The following is a 17,665-nucleotide window of genomic DNA, read 5'->3' as shown; positions in this document are numbered from 1 at the left end:
TTATGTGGCAACTATACTTCAAGTAAAAAAAAAGGATAGAATAGAATAAGATAAATATCCATGAGTCTATACTAATATAAATAAATGCTTTAGTAGATATATAAATGATTGGGGAAGAAGATAAAGCTCTAACTATAGAATTTTAATTAAAAATCTAGAAGTAATGATGGAAATTTTAAAAAATCACCATTTGGCAAAGGCCACAGTAATCATTGTTACAGGCAGGAGCATCAGTGGATGATAAAATTAGTAGGTCAAAGTGTATTGGGAAACAGGATATTTTATTCCCCACTTATAGTTATTAATTAGAAAAGTAACAATAGGGCACCTGGGTGGCTCAGTCCATTAAGCATCTGCCTTCGGCTCAGATCATGATCCCAGCGTCCTGGGATGGGGCCCCACATCGGGCTCCCTGCTCAAGTGGAGAGTCTGCTTCTCCTTCTCCCCTCTGCTCGTGCTCTCTCTTGCTCTTTCTCTCTCTCTCAAATAAATAAAATCTTAAAAAAAAAAAGAAAATGTAACAGTAGAGTGGAGAAGCCTAGCAGACACCACCCTAACCAAGTGATCAAAGTTAACATAGCCAGTAATGAGATATACTGATATCATATGTTTCCTGATATGATGCACTTAGAATAAACATTCTGGAAGGTAGCTGAGCAGTCCTCTTCAAAAGTGTCAAAGTCATTCAAAACAAAGAAATAATGGTCATTTGTCCTAAATTGTAGGAGGAGTCTCAGACACATGACAACTAAGTGCAATGCGTGGCCCTGGGTTAGATCCCAGACCAGAGAAGAAAAGTTGGTGATGCTTGAATAAGCCTTCTACATTAATTAATAGTATGGTACTGATGTTCATTTCCTGATTTTGATCTTTGTACTATACTTAGGTAAAACATTAAAATTTGGGAAAGGTGAGTGAAGAATCTATGGTAACCATATACTGTATTTTCAATTTTGGGGGAAGTCAGATTATTTCAAAATGAAAAGCTTAAAAATTTTTAGTAAAATAAGGAAGTCAGAGGCTGTGCCTTTCTGTTAGGCAGCCCTGAAATGTCATCACAGATAAGTCTTTCTCTGGTGTTGTTCATTTTCTCCCAAGAACCTGTCTGCCAGCCTTCGGAGAGAGGTGGACATAGGGCTCAGAGCCCCACTGTCCAGTATGTAGACATTCATCCATTTAGTACTTTACCCTTTATTGAACTTGGTGTCTCCAGCTCTGGAAACGTTTCAGCTCAGTTTCTCCAGGGAATATGCCCCTTGTCTCCCATGGGAGGTAGAGGAATGCTGACCGTTTGATTGCATGGTGTGGGAAAGGACAGGGCTACCATGTAGATGCTCCTCGTGAAGGCTTTTTACCCATCAGGTTGTTTCCAGACCCACTCCCCATCCCTGCCTTTAGAGGTACCCGGTGCCTTCAAAGCCAAGCCTTGTAGGGGCTCCACGGCACATATCTGCTTGCTTGTCATCAGCCATCCCTCTGAAGGCAGCTGGGTTCAAACTTTCTCTGATCTGCAGGCTTTATTCAACCATTCACTTTCCTTTGTCTTGTTTCCTGTTGTCTTGTCATCCATTCTCTTTGTCCATGTGATTTCTTCCTTTACATTTCTTTTTTTTTTTTAAGATTTTATTTTTAAGTAATGTCTACACCCAAGGTGGGGCTCAAACTCATGACCCTGAGATCAAGAATCCCATGCTCCACCGAGTGAGCCAAGCAGGTGCCCCTCCTTTACGTTTCTGTACTGTCATTTTTGAGATAGTTCCATGGGAGGCAAAGATAAATACATGCTTTCAATATCCAGGCTTTAGTGGAAGTCCTCCCAGTATTTTGTACCATTTCTCTGAGCAGGTTTAACTGCTCCTATGCAAAAAGCATTTGGGCCAACACCGTGACCTGCAGAACTCCTGAGATGTATATGAAGGTCAGGTGCTTCTTCAGGAGCCTTGCAACCCTGAGAGGCTGGCATTTCCAAAGGACCTCCATTCACTTGACAGACCAGTGTTTTAATTTCAGCAAATAGTGTGTGAAATATTCAGATGAGAGACCCCAAGGAGTGTTGTGGAGGTCACTTTTCTTCTGAGGGCTTGGCACACATCAGGTCCCTTGTCTGAGACTTGAGGGGCAGCCACCCTGGGCAGGGAGGGCATGAGAGGTGGAGAGGGAAGGTAGCCTGACAAAGAGCATGCGCTTTGGAGCCAGGTTCAAATCCCCCTTCAGCCATTTGCTTGCTGCGTATTCTCGAGTAGGTTATTTATCCCCTAATATTTTCAAGTTATTCACATATAAAATGAATATAATAATGCTCATCTCATTGGCTCCTTGTGAGGATTTAATAATATATATAAAACATAAATGATACCTAATTTGATTACTGTACCCTATTCAAATGGCTTATCTCCTGGGCTCCCAGTGATGACAGAAGCAGACAGTGAGAAAAAAATAGCCTTGTGCTCGTTAGAGAGGTGACCCAGATTTATCTGTCCACCCGAACTGAGTGGGAAAGCCTGGGCCCGGTGCTGCACTCACCTAGATACACGGATTTGGTTTTGATGTCTGAGGCTCTCGAGCTGCCGGAGTCCCCTTCCCTCTCTGTCCTCTCACCTACAAGAGCTGCTGCTGTCTCCTTAGCAAACCAGAGACCTGTTGGGTCAGGCTTCTTGCCAACAAGTTCCATTTTTGTTCTCCTTTGGAGTCTCTTCAGCAAAGAGGATCCTTGCCTTGTTCCTTTGGAGGTTGAAACTCAGGAGTATCTTTGGTGCAAAGCGCTGACGCCTGACCTCAGGCCTTCCCAATACTCCAGAGGGGAAGTCATGCCTGAAGGTAGCAGCTGCCTCCGAGTAGGGCCATTAGACACAGAGGAATGCTGTCCAGGCTTTGGAGACTGGAATGCTGTCCAGTCTCTCTTGCTCTCTCTTTTTCATTTCCTTCTCGTGTAGTTCATAGGAGGGGCTCATGGGCTGCACCTTGCTTCCCTAGCTGGTGGCTGGCAGGGGGTTCTTCTGGATCACACAGAGGTCAGGAATTGGTGGGAATCACTTTTGAACTTCAGTGGGTTCCCTCCAGGGAAGTTATAAAAGCCCATCTCAGTGCTGCCAAGAGAGTTGCTGTTACAACAATAAGAAAGAGCAGCTGTTGCCTCCAGGACTGTTGTTCCAGAAACTCATAACAGCACGAGCCTTGATTTTAATATTCTTTTATAGAGGGGCTTGGAGAAGACATTTTGAGCTGGCAAATGTTTGTAATCATAATGGGTGATTATGATTATAAACCAAGGGGAAAGCTGAGAATGACCCGAAGCCTTGCAATTCCTTTGTCATAAAAGACATTTGACAGAGAGCAGAGGGCAAAGTAGGGAAGGAGAAGTGATGGTTGTTGTCTTAGAAAGCAGAATGGAGTCCAAATTAAGTGTTTTTTTTTTTAAGAGCATATAGTGGGGAATAAGATTGTTTCTACTCATATACAGGCAAATATTTTAAAACATATGTTCTCTGTAACCCATGGGTAAAACTTCTGCAAGGAAACTGTGGCCTATGCCCTGCATCTGGGCGACTAGCAAAATTTCCCCTCTTGTGAGTTTTGCTTTTTAAATGATAACTGGAAAATTGTGGAGCCCTTGAAGCAGTGTTTTTCAGGCCATAGAAGTTGATAGCATGAGCAAAGGATCCTTGTGCAGGCTTTGTAGTGCAAACATGTCTTGTCATGGTTTCTTCACCAATACCAGCTACTGGGTGGGGGCCATTCAGTGGTTCAGTGCGTTTAGGAAAGAACCCAATCCTCTTGCTCTTGGATGAATTTGAAAAATCAACAATTAGAGAAACATCTGGGGAGGTCAGACCGATCTGTCTTCACTGACTGTAACATTAGCCAGGCTCCAAAGGAGATGACTCTATAAGCAAATAGAATTTAAGAGGCAGGATATTATTTTTTTAAGGAGGCCAACTGGCAGCCCACACAGGCTTCATGAAGTAGGCGCTAGTCATACATCTTAGTCCAGCATCTGAGTCCTTAGCCTTGTGATGTGGGACCTCCCTTGCCTCAGTGCATGCAGGTTTGTGCTAGCTCTGGAGTACGGAGGGACACTTTCCAAACTCATGAGACACTGATTTAGAGATGCATTAATGCAGGACTCCTACTAACTGGATATTCATGTCCATTTACCTTCCTTCCTTCCCAGTGTCTTTCCTGGAGATCCTAAAGTTCCTTGCAAAACTGAAAGTGAAGGAAGGGTTACCTCGTCTCATAGGACCAGCTCTGCTAGAATCTGAAGAGTTGTCCCAATTGTCCAGGGAATAGACACTTTTCTAGCAACCAAAAACCATAAATTGGTCACTCTTGGTTAGACTCATTTTTATTTTTAAAAAATGTTTTATTTGAGTGTGGTTGACACACAATGTTGCATTACTTTTAAGTGTACAACATACTGATTCAACATCTCTATACGCTATGCTGCGCTCACCGCAAGTGTAGCTGCCATCTGTCACCATCTAACACTATTACACTATCATTGACTATATTCCCCATGCTGTGTCTTTCCTTCCCGTAGAATTATTTTTAAAACCCTGACCAGGACTTTTTAATTTATATCCAATATCTCTAGATTCCAAGGAGAGCTTTCCATTGCATTTGTCATTAGCATGTTACAATTTTCAAAATTATAGTTTATCTCAATAAGCTAAAGTCCATTGACTAGTTTCTGGTGGCAATGCGGAAGACTCCTGGGGTCTGGATCTGGAAGGCACTCCAGTCTTATCTATGATATGTTTGCTAAGCATCTCTGAAGTGGATGACTTATAGGGGATGAGTAACTAGGGGGGAATAATCCCATTCATTGCATATTGATTTTTGTCACTTTCAGTTTTCAGAGATGTCATTTTCTGACCTTGTTTCTAAATCCTAGTGCTAACTTCAGGGACTTTTTGGACTATTCAGAAGAAATATTTTTGGCTCAGGTCATATTTCTCAGGTCATCAGGAACACAATTTGCTCTAATTCTACTTAGTCGAGCTGCATATGTACAAAATCAATAAGAAGAAATACAACAATTTCATGGCCTGCCCCTTTCAGCTTGATTCACAGAAGTGCAGTCTCTCAGGATTCTTCTTTCTGACTTAAAGTGGGGGCTGGGGGGTTCTTTGGGATAGCTCATAAACCAGTCTGTCCTCCAGATGTGCTCATGGCAAAGTGTCAGACCGTCCCCCAGGAATCAGGGGCCTGAGGCCATGTGACTGCCAGGACTTGGCCATTGCCCACGCACTTCTATCTGGACACTCCACAGCCTCTCTGAGAAGCTCCTCTGGGTCTATTCTGTGGACAGATAGTGGCCAGCCACTGAGATGGACTAGGGGCTGATGAAAGTATTGTAAATGTCCCTGGAAACAGTAGGCTTTGCCATCTCACAAAGAGTGTGTTGAGATGAACATGTGTGATGAGGAGAACATGGAGAGGCAGGAAAGGAAGCCTCCACTCCACCTTCTTCAGGCCCTCCCCTTATGAGGGTTGTGCTTGCCTCTGATATATTTGGGAAAATCTTTCAATTTTTTGGAGAAAGCCCAAGAACTTTGACCTTAAGCCCCATGTAAGAATTTGATCCAGGATATTGGAAAACCTTTAAAGAAAAGCTTCATTTTCAAAGCCCTTACTGCTTTTCTGCATCGTTAAAGGTTGAGATCAAAACTCACTTTGATTCTTTTGTTTAGGGAAAAATCATTCTGTGGGAACTTTAAAAAGAGAAAAACTTTATTATTTTTTTTTAACAGTTTTAGATTTACCTGTCTCCTTGGACTCCTCTTGGCTATGACCATTTGTCAGCTTCTCCTTGGTTTTGAGGACCTTGGCATTTTTTGAGGAGTATTGGTCAGGCATTTTGGAGAATGCCCCTCTCCTGGAAATCTGTCTGATGTTTTTCTCATGTTGAGGCTGGGGTTGTGAGTTTTGAGGAGGAAGAGCATGGTGGCAAAATGTCTTTTTATCACATCATATCAAGGTTACATCCTACTAATGTGATTTATGATTTATGTTGCTGTTGACCTTGACCACCAGACTGAGATGAGCTTGTCAGCTTCTCCACTGTGAAGCTATTCTTTTTCCCTCTTTCCTTTTTTGCAAGGAGACCACTGTGCACAGCCACACTTCCCAAATGAGTAGTTATGCCCTCCCTCTCTCAGGGCAGAGAATCTACATAAATTATTTGGAATTCTTCTGCACAAGACATTTATTTTGTCTCCTCTCCCCACCATTTATTAATTTATTCAATAATTTATTTATATTAGCAATGGCTCATAGACATTTATTTAATATTTAGATTATAATACAACACTGCTTTATTCATTTTGTAGCTCAAATTGTATTCCCAGTATTGGCCATTGGGAATTCTGTGCTCCTTTGACATACCCATTAATGTGGGTTACTTTATTTTAATTTTTTTTAGTCCTTTCTTTTTTTAAAGAAAGATTTTACTTATTTCTTTATTTGAGCTCCCTGCTGAGCCGGGAGCCCAACGTGGGACTCGATCCCAGGACTCTGGGATCATGACCTGAGCCGAAGGCAGTCACTTAACCAACTGAGCCACTCAGGCGCCCAGTCCTTTCTTACTCTATGGCATTAGAAGATCTCTAGGCTCATTTTGTATATTTCACACCCTAGTCCTAGAATCAGCCATTTCTTCAAGGAAACCTGGTTCATTTTATTGGAGAATGGTATTAGAAATAAAGATCTGGGGGGCGCCTGGGTGGCTCAGTCGACTGGGCATCTGACTCTTGATTTTGGCTCAGGTCATGATCTCAGGGTCGTGGGATAGAGCCCTGCACTGGGCTCTGTGCTCAGCATGGAGTCTGCTTGTCCTCCCTCTGCTCCTCCCTGGCACCCTCTCTCTCTCTCAGATAAATAAATGAATAAATGAATAAATGAATAAATATCTGGGCACGAGGTGTGCTCCTTGCTACTGGGATGTCTTTTCTTCTAGTCCCCCTCAGCTGACAAAACAAAGAAATATGTGTGCGTATATTAACCTGTGTGTATACACATACCTATAAATATTCTATATGCCACCATCTGTGTCTATATTAAGCTAAACATGAGTTCATACTGATGCCTCAAACTCTAATTCATTACCATATGGATTATTCTAGCTTCCTCCCTTTGCCTATCTGTAAATTTCCACTCCAACAGCGAGAAACCTGGTTCTGCAGGAACTCTTTTATGCGGATAAACAATGTTAACATTTTGGTGAAATTTGGGTGCGCCTGGGTGGCTCAGTCATTAAGCGTCTGCCTTCGGCTCAGGTCATGATCCCAGGGTCCTGGGATTGAGCCCCGCATCAGGCTCCCTGCTCTGCAGGAAGCCTGCTTCTCCCTGCTTGTGTTCCCTCTCTCACTGTGTCTCTCTCTGTCAAATAAATAAATAAAATCTTTAAAAAAAAAAGAAACATTTTGGTGAAATTTTTTCAAACATCTCTTTGTCTTGCTCCATGTTCTTGCCTTTCTGCTAATATTTTTCTAAATATAGATATGTATATATATGAATATGTATATGTATATATGAATATGTATAATATATTTTTAATTTTCACATATATGGTACTTACCTTACATGTTGCCCCATAACGTGCTTTTTTTCCTACTTAACTACATTTCAGCAATAACTTTTCAAGTTAATAAATTCTGATGTACATTTTTGTTTTTAAAAATATGTATTCCATAAATTAACTAATCCCTTATTCATGAATGCTTTGGCTGTTCCCAGTTTTGTCACTATTACAAACAATGCCACAGTGCAAAATCCTTCTGCACATTATCTCTGTAGACAATATTCCTAGAAATAGAATTTATTCTAAGATAGGAGTCTTTAAATTTTTCAGAGTACTTCCAGGAACATACAACTTTATTTACACTGAACTTCCAGGAGTCAGCCCCAGTGTGATGGTTGATTTGGGGGCTGCTCGGTGGGGGTCATGTCTGTTTTCACCTTCACAGCAGAACAGATGCCTTCTGTCCTGCTGGCTGCCCTTCAGTCAGAGCCTGGGATCTCCCTAATGTCAGGGTGTGGGGCTTGAACTTGATAGTTCTCTGGCCTAGTCTGACCTTACCCAGGGGCCAACTGATGAAATCTGTGACCCTCGGTTTCCCCTCTCCCCCCATGCTCCTCTACTCCAGCATACTCCAGCATTTCTGTAGATTGCACCCTGTCCTAATTGGCCACGAAACCTCTGAGTACGTCAGCCCCTGCTTGATTCCCAGAGCACCATTATCATATATCTTTACATATCTGGGATGGGCGACTCAATTTGCAGATCAAGCAAAAAAGAATAGAAATTAGATTAAATCTTCATTCAAAACTTGAAACTAAACCAGGGCAAAACCTCCTCGAAAGTGCCAGGGAAAGGCTTTGTCTGACATCCTGCGGTGCTGATTATCTCTGCCCTGGTGTCTAAGCGGCTTGCTGCTCGCTGAAAAGAGCACAGAGACCTTTCTTAGAGGTATTTTCATTAAAGAAATTCTCAAGGATTAGAAGTCTTCCATGAAATGGCAAAATGACAGGTACTGGGGCCTGGGACCCCTCCTGAACTCATACTATGTGGGTGGACATTTACTTCCCTCGGGCATTTGTTGTGAGGATTAGAGAAGATAACTTGGTGCATTTGGCATAGAGTAGGTATTCAGTAAATAATAACAACTAAAAATAGCTAATAAATATTATTGAGGGCTTATTATGCACCAGAGACTATTCTAAGCATTTTACATGTGCTAACTGATTTTATCCCCATGACAATACTGTGAAAAAATCCCACCACAAATTTGGGGGGATTTTTCCCCCCAAATTTTATAGATGAGGAAAATGAGACATGAAAAGATAAAGCAATCTGCCCAAGGTCACACAGACAGTAAGGGAAAGGGCAAGGATTTAAGATTAGCCACCATCCCCAGAGTTTCAGTCTCCTTCCCAGTCCGCTGGCTCTCAGGAAACAACGGTCCCTAGTGGAATGAACGCTGCCTTTGGAATCCGTGGCAGACACTGCTAGATGCGTCCTCAATATCCATTCTCCCCTACTTCCTTACTCACTGAGCCCCAATATTTTTTGCAGGATGGTAATATGCCCAATTAAAAACAAACACCTCCACAGACTTTCTGGCAGGTAGAGTGGACATGTGACACAGTCTGAGATGTAAGCCAAAAGGACAGACCTGGCTGGCGCTCACGTTTCCATCTTGTCCCTTCCCCCTGCTTGTAATGCCTGGAAGTTCAGGAACCTTCTCATGAGCAAAAGGGTGAAAGCCATATGGCAAGGATGGAGAAGCAGAAAGACAGAGGGATCCTGGGATGTCAACAGCATTGCAAAACCATCCAGAAGTCCTGGAGGACTTACATCTGACCCTTCTGGGAAAGAGAGTAATTATCCCCCTTTTACTGAAGCCACTCTAAGCCTGGTTTCTCTTACCTGCAGCCCATGGCAATCATAACTGATAGAGAATCCCAGCTGTACTAGTAGGTCCCTCAAGTGAGTGTGGTGTATATGCATGTCTGTGTTCTACCTCATTAAGCTCTGAGCCTCAGTTTATTTATTTGCTCTTATTCTTCAAGTTACATCTCATAATATCTGGAGAAGCAGGCGCACAGCCGTTACCAACATCAAAGGAAGGAGGAGAATGCGAGGAAGAGAGGACCGAGGGAAAGAAGGAGGAAAAGAGGAAGGGAAGGAGCGAGGCAAGAAGGAGAGAGGAAGGGAGGAGAGAGATAGGAAAGAAATTTCTCCCAGCTGGTCATGAACACCATAGCAAGATGTGACACAAAATAGGACTTGTCTCTTCTTGGGCCACACAGAGTCAGCCTCTATGATGCCTAGGAGTTTTGTGTTTCGCTGGCCTTGTCTTTACTTCCTTTTCTCTAGCCCCTTTCCCTCTCCCAGTCTCTGTTTTATCTTGCCGATGCTCCCTGTGGTCAAGCCAAGGAGGCCCTCAATTCTGATTCTATCTTACCAGGGCAAAAGGCGTAGCCCCTACAGTTTTCTATGTGGGGTCGGCTCAGTGGGGTTCTGAGACTTGGTAAAATTGACAGTAGTAAGAGCATGGATACAGCGGCTAGATGACATGGGTTCAAATCCCACTCTTCACTTACCAGCTGTGTGACTCAGGAGAAGTTACTTAGCCTCTCTGTACCATAGATTACTTATCTCTAAAATGAAGATAATAACAAGACCTATTTCATAGAGTTTTTGTGAGCTTGTATGTAAAACATTCAGAATAGTTGTTCTCAACTGGGGACAATTTTGCCCCCACCTTCACCCCTGAAGGGCATTTGGCGGTGTCTGGAGACATTTTTGGTGGTCACAACTGGAGGGGGGGTATTACTGGCATTTATCTAGTGGGTAGAGTTCAAGGATGCTGCTGAACATCCTACAATGCACAGGACAACCCCCCCACACAAAGAATTATCCACCCCAAATGTCAATAGTGACATGGTTGAGATATCCTGACTTAAGACAATGCCTTGCTTATGATAAGTGCTACATAAGTTGGTGTGACTTTCATGTTTTATGCTGAAGATTCCTTTTCCACTCAGAGTGAAGATAGAAGAGAATAAAAGGGGGAAAGGGGACCAACAGCTCTGCTCTGCCATGTATATGAGGGTTATAATGATGAGAACTTTTAAAAAGGGTCTTTAAAAAGTCTAATGCCATGCCTGGCATGTAGTAGGTGCTCAGGAAACACGAGACGTTAGGACTACCCCACCTTTGTCACTGATCACAGGGAGGGTTATTCATCTTTTTGTGAGCTGGAACTGCTTTGTATTTTCCTGAAGCCTTTTGATAACAGAATAAGAGTATGTGTGGGTGGGGGCATGGAGTTAAGCATGGGGAGGGATGGAGTCCTTCTCCACAGAGAATGCTGCCGTTCAAGGAAGGGGAGTTGGCGGGCTTGGTCTTGGGTGGATTGTGGGGGTGGGGGTGGATGTTAGGACTGAAGCGTCCTGTGGCGAACCATTCAGAGCAGAGGTCAGCAAACTGTTTCTGTAAAAGGCCACATAGTAAATAGATTAATCTTTGTGAGCCAAGAAGCAAAATCAAGAATATTATGTAGGTAATCATGTAAAAAGAGGAAAGGCAAATTCCCATAATCTCTTAAGAAAATAAAAAATCTTACTTATGTACTCCAATTTGAATTTGATATAATTTTCATATCATGAAACATTATTCTTCTTTTGATTTTTTTTCAGGCATTTAAAAATGCAAAATCCAGGGGCTCATGAGTGGCTCAGTAGGTTAAGTGTCTGCCTTCGGCTCAGGTCGTGATCCCGGGGTCCTGGGATCGAGTCCCGAATCGGGCTCCTTGCTCAGCAGCAGGGAGTCTGCTTCTCCCTCTGCCTCTGCCGCTCCCTCTGCTTGTGCTCTCTCTCTCTCTCTCTATCAAATAAATAAAATCTTTATAAAAAATGTGAAATCCAATCTTCACTCCTGGGCCATACCAAAACAGGAAGTGGACTGGATTTGGTCTGTGAGCCATGGTTTGTCCAGCCCCTGGCTTGGAGCATCATCACCACAGCCTGCGACTGTTCTCGCCCTGAACCCGTAGCCTGGTTCTCTGTCACCAGTTCTGGTTGTTCCCTGTCCAGTTCCCCAGGAGCAGACATCGCAAAATAGCCTGTCATTGCCTAGGGCGCTGGACTGGGCACACAAATGGGCGAAGTGTCTGTCCCTGCCCTGGCATTGCTCACCACTGCGGGGAGATGGCCACGAATCAAGATAGTAAGAGGGCACCGTGGTACAGCGCCACAGGGCCAAGGGTATAGCGGAAGGAGCCTTCGCGGCCCTCGGCGAGCATGGAGCCTGTGCATGTGGGGGAGGGTCCCGGAAGCCACAAGCTTGAGCTGAGACCTGAAGCATAGGTAGGAGTTTCCTAGAGATGGGGTGGGGGTGTAAATTTTCCGGGAGAAGATCATGTAAATGATGGCAAGGGGACAAGCGGCGTCCGTGTTTGGGGACCTGGAGGTAAGTGTTGCTTTTACTGCTGGGATGCAGGTGGAGGAGGGGCAGCAGCTCCCTAGACATGACCCCAGCAGGCAAGGTGCAGCGTGCGGGGCTGTGGCCCAGCGTCTGGGACCCGCCGGGACCCTGCCTGGTGTTCCTGCTCAGGCCTGCGCCTCGTGGCTGTGCCGTGCCACCCGCCCGGACCTCTGTGAACCACCTCACCTCAGACGGGGCCGAAGCCGCTCCTTGCCCGCCCGGCAGCCCACCACTCTGTGCCCGGCTGCTGGTCCACCTGCCCCGGCCCAGAGAACTCCCCAGTCTTCTGGCTTCTGCAGAAAGAAGCACTAACTTCTGGTTAATAAAATGGTTTGCTGGAATCTGGCCCGCTTCCTCTCCTTCCTGCTTCCCAGTGAGGTGTAGACTCAACCTTTTATTCCTCATCTGATTCAGAAGGGGGGCAGTGGAGGTGCTACCCTTGCACATTCTTACCTAATAGATCTAGAGGACCGGGCAATTCTACGATGTCCTTGCGATTCAGAGTTTTGCGGGGGCCCTGCTTCGGTGACAGCTGCAGCGAGCACGTTTTGGAGGACGTGTGACTGGAGGTGTCAGGCGTCAGCTCACATTCGGCTGGAGGCCATTTCCCCATTTCAGATTTGGGATTTCAATTCTGTTACTATCCAGTTGACTGTATTTTTTGCAAGGTCTGTAAGGAAGGTCCCAATCTGAGGAACTAGAAGATACCTAAGATTTTAGAAAGTGAGTGAATTGGAACCCTTATACATCCCTGGTGGGAATGTAAAATTTGGTGCACTTGCTGAGGAAAGCATATTGGCAGTTCCTCAAAAAATGTTAAACATTTGATGAAGCAATTTCACTCCTAGCTATATACCCAAGAGAAACGAAACCATATGTTCACACAAAGACTTGTACACAAATTTCATAGCAGCCAAATATTCATCATTGCCAAAAAGTGGGAACAACCTAATATCCATCGACCGATGAGTGGATAGACAAATGCAGGATGCAATAGAGCAGAGTATCATTCAGCCATAAAACAGGAAGGAAGTATAGACACGCACTGTAACGTGGATGGCCTTGAAAGCATCATACAAAGTGAATGAAGCCAGACACAAAAGACCACATATTATGTGATTTCATTTTCTTTTTTTTTTTTTTTAGGAAGGCTCCATGCCCAGCGCGGAGCCCGATGCAGGGCTCAAACTCACAACCGTGAGATCAAGACCTATGCCGATATCAAGAGTCAGGCACTTAACTGACTGAGCCCCCCAGGTGCCCCATGATTTCATTCCTATGAAATAGTCAGAATAGGCACATCTGCAGATGGTAAGTAGAGCAGCGGCTGCCGGGGTTTGGGAGGAGGGGTGAATGGGGAGTGACTGTTTAATGGGTACGGGTTTCCTTGGGGCTGGCGAACATGTCCTGGAAGGAGACAGTGGTGATGGTTACACGACATTGTGAACGTAAGAAAAGCCATGAAATTGTATACTTTAAAAATAGTTAAATGGTGAATTTTATATTATATGAATTTTATCTCAATTAAAAAAAAAGTGAGTGAAGTCAGCTTTCAGCTTCCTGTGTGGGTAGAGCTCCCTGGTGAAGCAGTGGTGTTTTTGATGTCCTTATATCCTGGCTCGTACAGACCCTGAAGCCCGGTGGGCCTGGATCCACCTTAGGACCCTCCTGCAGAATAAGACAAAATGTAAGATTGGCCTCCCTCTGATCCCTGGAGCAGGCAATAACTTCTCCCCTGTGACAGCATGGGGACGGACATTAACATTTTTATATTTCATCTGTTATTCTGAGGGACTTTGGTGTCTACACTCGGTTTACCCCTTTGCTCTGGAGGCCCAGGACTTGTCCCAGGCAGGGGTCCAGGCCTCCGATGAGGAAGGGCGTCTTTCCTCTTTCACCTCACATGTCCGTGGTCTCTCTCCACAGTCTGTCCCCCGCAAGGAGGGGACCATTCACAGACTCACACTTTGCATGGACATTTGTTTAGACTTTTGTGTCAGGTTCTGTCCTGGGCCTGAGGATCCAAAGATGAACAAGAAAGAGTCCCTGCTCTCAAGGAACCAGTGGGGGAGGCAGAAAGGTGGCTGAGCAACACTGGTGTGATAAAGGACATGCATGAGGTGATGGGAGGAAGGGCCCAAGGGGAGACACGTGCACAGGGCCTGGAGGGACAAGCAAGAATTCATCAAGGAGACAAGGCAAAGAGACAGGCTTTCCAAAGCCATGGACGTGTGAAAGGGCCTGACACACTGAGCCAGAGTTGAGAATGGGGTCGGGGGTTGCTGAGTAGATGAGCAGATGAAGTTGGACCACTAGACTGGGGCAAAGCTTGGAAAGCCTTGTGCACTAGCCTGAGTTTAGAATGGATCCTGATAGTGGAGGGAAACTACTTACGGAATTTAGGAAGGGAAGTTCCATCATTAGATTTGCATTTCATGATGGGGTTACATATTGGGAGCAAAACAGAGGCTGGATTGGAGAAAGAGTTGGCAGGAGGCTGCTGCAGAGTCCATGCAAGATGATGGAGCCAGACGAAGGCCATGGGCATGGAGGAAGCTAGGGCAGAACTGGCTGGGCTGAGAGGCTGAGTAGCTGGGGGTGGTGCAGGATGGTGGGGGTAATAGGAGAGAACAGTTCTGGGAGGCTCCCGGACTTCTGACTTGGGTAGGAGTCATTATGTGACAAGGGACCCAGAAGAGGAGCAGATTGGGAAGGCAGATGACAAGCTGAGTTTGGGGCAGGGTGAGCCTAAGAGCCTGAGGCACGTCCAAGTGAAAAGGTCAAGCAGGCCAGCAGGTGGAGGGTTGGCACTTAGGTTGGAAGGCTAGGTGACTTCTACCTGTGTTTCCCTGTGTGCATGTGCCCTTTCTCCCCAGGAGTTCAGTTTTGGGAACTGTGACCTGGAAGCTGCTGGTACCTGCTCCTGTCAAGGTTATTCTGGTTTAAACTTTCTCCCTGTTGGCATGTGATTTCATGCTTTTCACTTCTCCCTTTAAATGGAAATGCAGAAAATGATCTTCGCCCTCCAGTGGGGATTGAGATTTTTTTTTTTTCTTTCTCAGCTCTGACACCTGCTACTGTTTCGCTTGCTATTAAAGGTCTGCGTGACCGGGTGGCATGCCTCAGGCAGTGCTAAATGGGTGTGTGGGAGGGCCGGGAGAAGTATCAGGAGAGAGGTGTTAGAAAGTGACTCACAGCCCCCAGAGCAAAGACCGGCAGGCTGGGGCTGGGGAGCCAGAGTGACGGTTTCCCAGCAAGGACCCATGGTATGTGCCCCAGAATAAAGGGGCCACCCCTACCCTGGCATCCAAGGCTCTGCAGCTCTTTCCAGGGCTCCTTCCTCCCACTCTCATCCACCTGCTGGGCACACCATGTTCTGCCTTGTCGAAGGTCACACAGCTCGTACACAGTGGAACCAGAATACAAAGTCGGGTCTCATATGGCGGTCTGCCCTTTATCCCTCCACTACAATGCCTCTGTCACCATGACGAATGATCCCATCAGGGTGAGAATAAAGGGCAAGCTACCTGCCGACCCAACCCAACCCTACTTGGCTCCAACCGTGAGTGACTGGAATGAGGGGTTCCATCTGTAAGGCCAAGCCATCAGGAGAGAGATAATGGGGTAGGATCTTCAGTGCAGCCCCTTGCCCTCTCTCGCCTGGGAGCCTGCCACTGCCTTGGGCTTCCCTTGGTCTTCAGCCCTGCTCAGGCTGCATAGGGAGGTGGGAGCCACCTTCTTTCTAGTCCTGGCTTGTTTGCCAATTTATTCTCTTGCAAACAAATCCTGCCTTGTGGTATTGTTGCTGTAATGGGAAAGAGGTTCATCTATTTCCAGTTCTGCACTGTGGGCAGACTTTTAAGGGATCTGTCTGTTTTCAGTTCCATATTAATCTGCTTCCTGCCACAGCTCCAGATATCTTCTGCTCATAAATGCGGGCCATTTTACTTAAGGGCTGGGGGTGGACTGGAGATAATATTTGACTTGTTACATTTTCAAAATGGGGCAAGGTTAAAGGGACTTGTCCTAGCTCAAGACAATACCTGAAGGGATTTGGACAAGATAAAAACCCAAATCCTTTACCTATGAAAATCCTTTGCTCAACAGAGCTGATAAAACCATATGTACCTGTGTGTGTGTGTGTGTGTGTGTGTGTGTGTGTGCGCGCGCCCATGCAGGCTTGCACATTCAAGCTGTTGAGAGCTCAGACTACCCCTCCTTGGTCAGCAGTACTTCCTTACTGGAGAGATGAGGAGTCAGTGATGCTCAGGGCTTCCTTTTTATCTGGGAACACTGCTGGTCTTCGAAGGACCAAATCAAGCAGTAGGAGATCCTTTCTTCATGCTCTTGAGGTTGGCCTAGGGCACATTTTTCAACATCTTCTTTCTGTTTCCCCCAGAGAGCTCTAGGCTGAGACCCTGCTGGTTAGAAATCCTACATCACAAGGCTTTGCTGGCATTTAATCTCCCTAATCCATATGATGCCATGGCATTATCTCATGTTTAACAAATGAAAACAACACATCTTGGCCTTGGTGGGCAGACCCATCAGAGGAAGGCTGTTGGAGGCCAGGGGTGGGATCTCGGAATGGACCCGGGAGTTCTGCAGCTACCCACCCCATCCCGCATCTGCTGCACTAACCATTGCTCCCTTATGCCCATCCCTGCTGAGCTTAAGGAGGTGCAGTTCTAACCCAGAAAGGAAGATTTAAATATCATTAATTTTCTGCCCCAAAACATCGTTCATTAAAACCCTCATGTTTCAATCTTTTTTTTCTTTTTTTAGATTGCGTTTCTTGATTGATCTCCCCCCTCCTCAAATGGGAGCCTAGTGACTTGCAATTACCATTATCTGAGAGGAGATGTGTTTGTGTCAGGGGTTTAGATGTGCTTATTATTTGCAGAGTGTGTTTTGTGCTCTCCCAGGTTTTTATTTGCCTACGTGATGCAACTTAAAATCTACTGTGTAATCTTCACACTCTGGGTCTCATTTGCTTTCAGACTTCTGGGCCTTCAGATCCACGTATGGCCTGCCCATCTATGTATTATTCATAGACACACCTGTTCTCAAGAAAAAAACCAAATAGAGATTAATTAATTTGTTTATTTTTTTTTTATTTGGAAGGAGGAATCACAGCTCTGGTTTGTAAGCTTGTTGCCCCCTCCACTCATAAGCTATTCCCAAAACGTCTCTCAAAAGTCCATCTCTCCACAGCAAAAGGCTGCCTCCTCTCCAAAGGGGACCCCAAGAGCCCTGTTGGGGGACCTCTGCCCGGAGATACACCTCCGTGATCCCTGATGTTGCTCAATTGTGTTCTTTGCCTGACAGGGATGGCTCCGCTGTGAGAGCAGGCCTGCATCACTGGAAAGCATTTCATTTTGATATAAAAAAAATTTCCAGGGGAACCTGGGTGGCTTAGTCAGTTAAGCATCCAACTTGTAATTTTGGCTCAGGTCATGATCTCAGGGTCATGAGATTGAGCCCCTAGTCGTGGAGTCATCCTCTGGTTCCACGCTCAGTGGGGAATCTGCTTGAGGATTCTTTCCCTCCCTCTCCCTCTGCCCCTCCACCCTCTAATATAGATAAATAAATCCTTTTTTAAAAATTTCCAGAATTTAGAAGATGGAGCACATTGTATCCTGGGAGAATCTTGCAAGGCTTACATTATTGTCA

At 45.3% G+C, this 17,665-nt stretch overlaps 1 long non-coding RNA gene across 1 annotated transcript in view; it reads left to right on the top strand.

Moving 5' to 3' along the window:
• The window catches only part of LOC118553214 (uncharacterized), a 253,574-nt gene that overhangs the window by 220,793 nt on the left and 15,116 nt on the right, over positions 1–17,665 (top strand). The window contains exon 5 of the long non-coding RNA XR_004925889.2: positions 13,139–13,303. This is a non-coding gene — a long non-coding RNA (uncharacterized LOC118553214). The remainder of the gene's footprint in view (positions 1–13,138; positions 13,304–17,665) is intronic.

The sequence above is a fragment of the Halichoerus grypus genome, chromosome 8 (genome assembly GCF_964656455.1).
Source record: "Halichoerus grypus chromosome 8, mHalGry1.hap1.1, whole genome shotgun sequence".
NCBI lineage: Eukaryota > Metazoa > Chordata > Mammalia > Carnivora > Phocidae > Halichoerus > Halichoerus grypus.
Note: the sequence above shows the minus strand (reverse complement) of the source record. Positions and strands in the feature narration are given on the sequence as shown.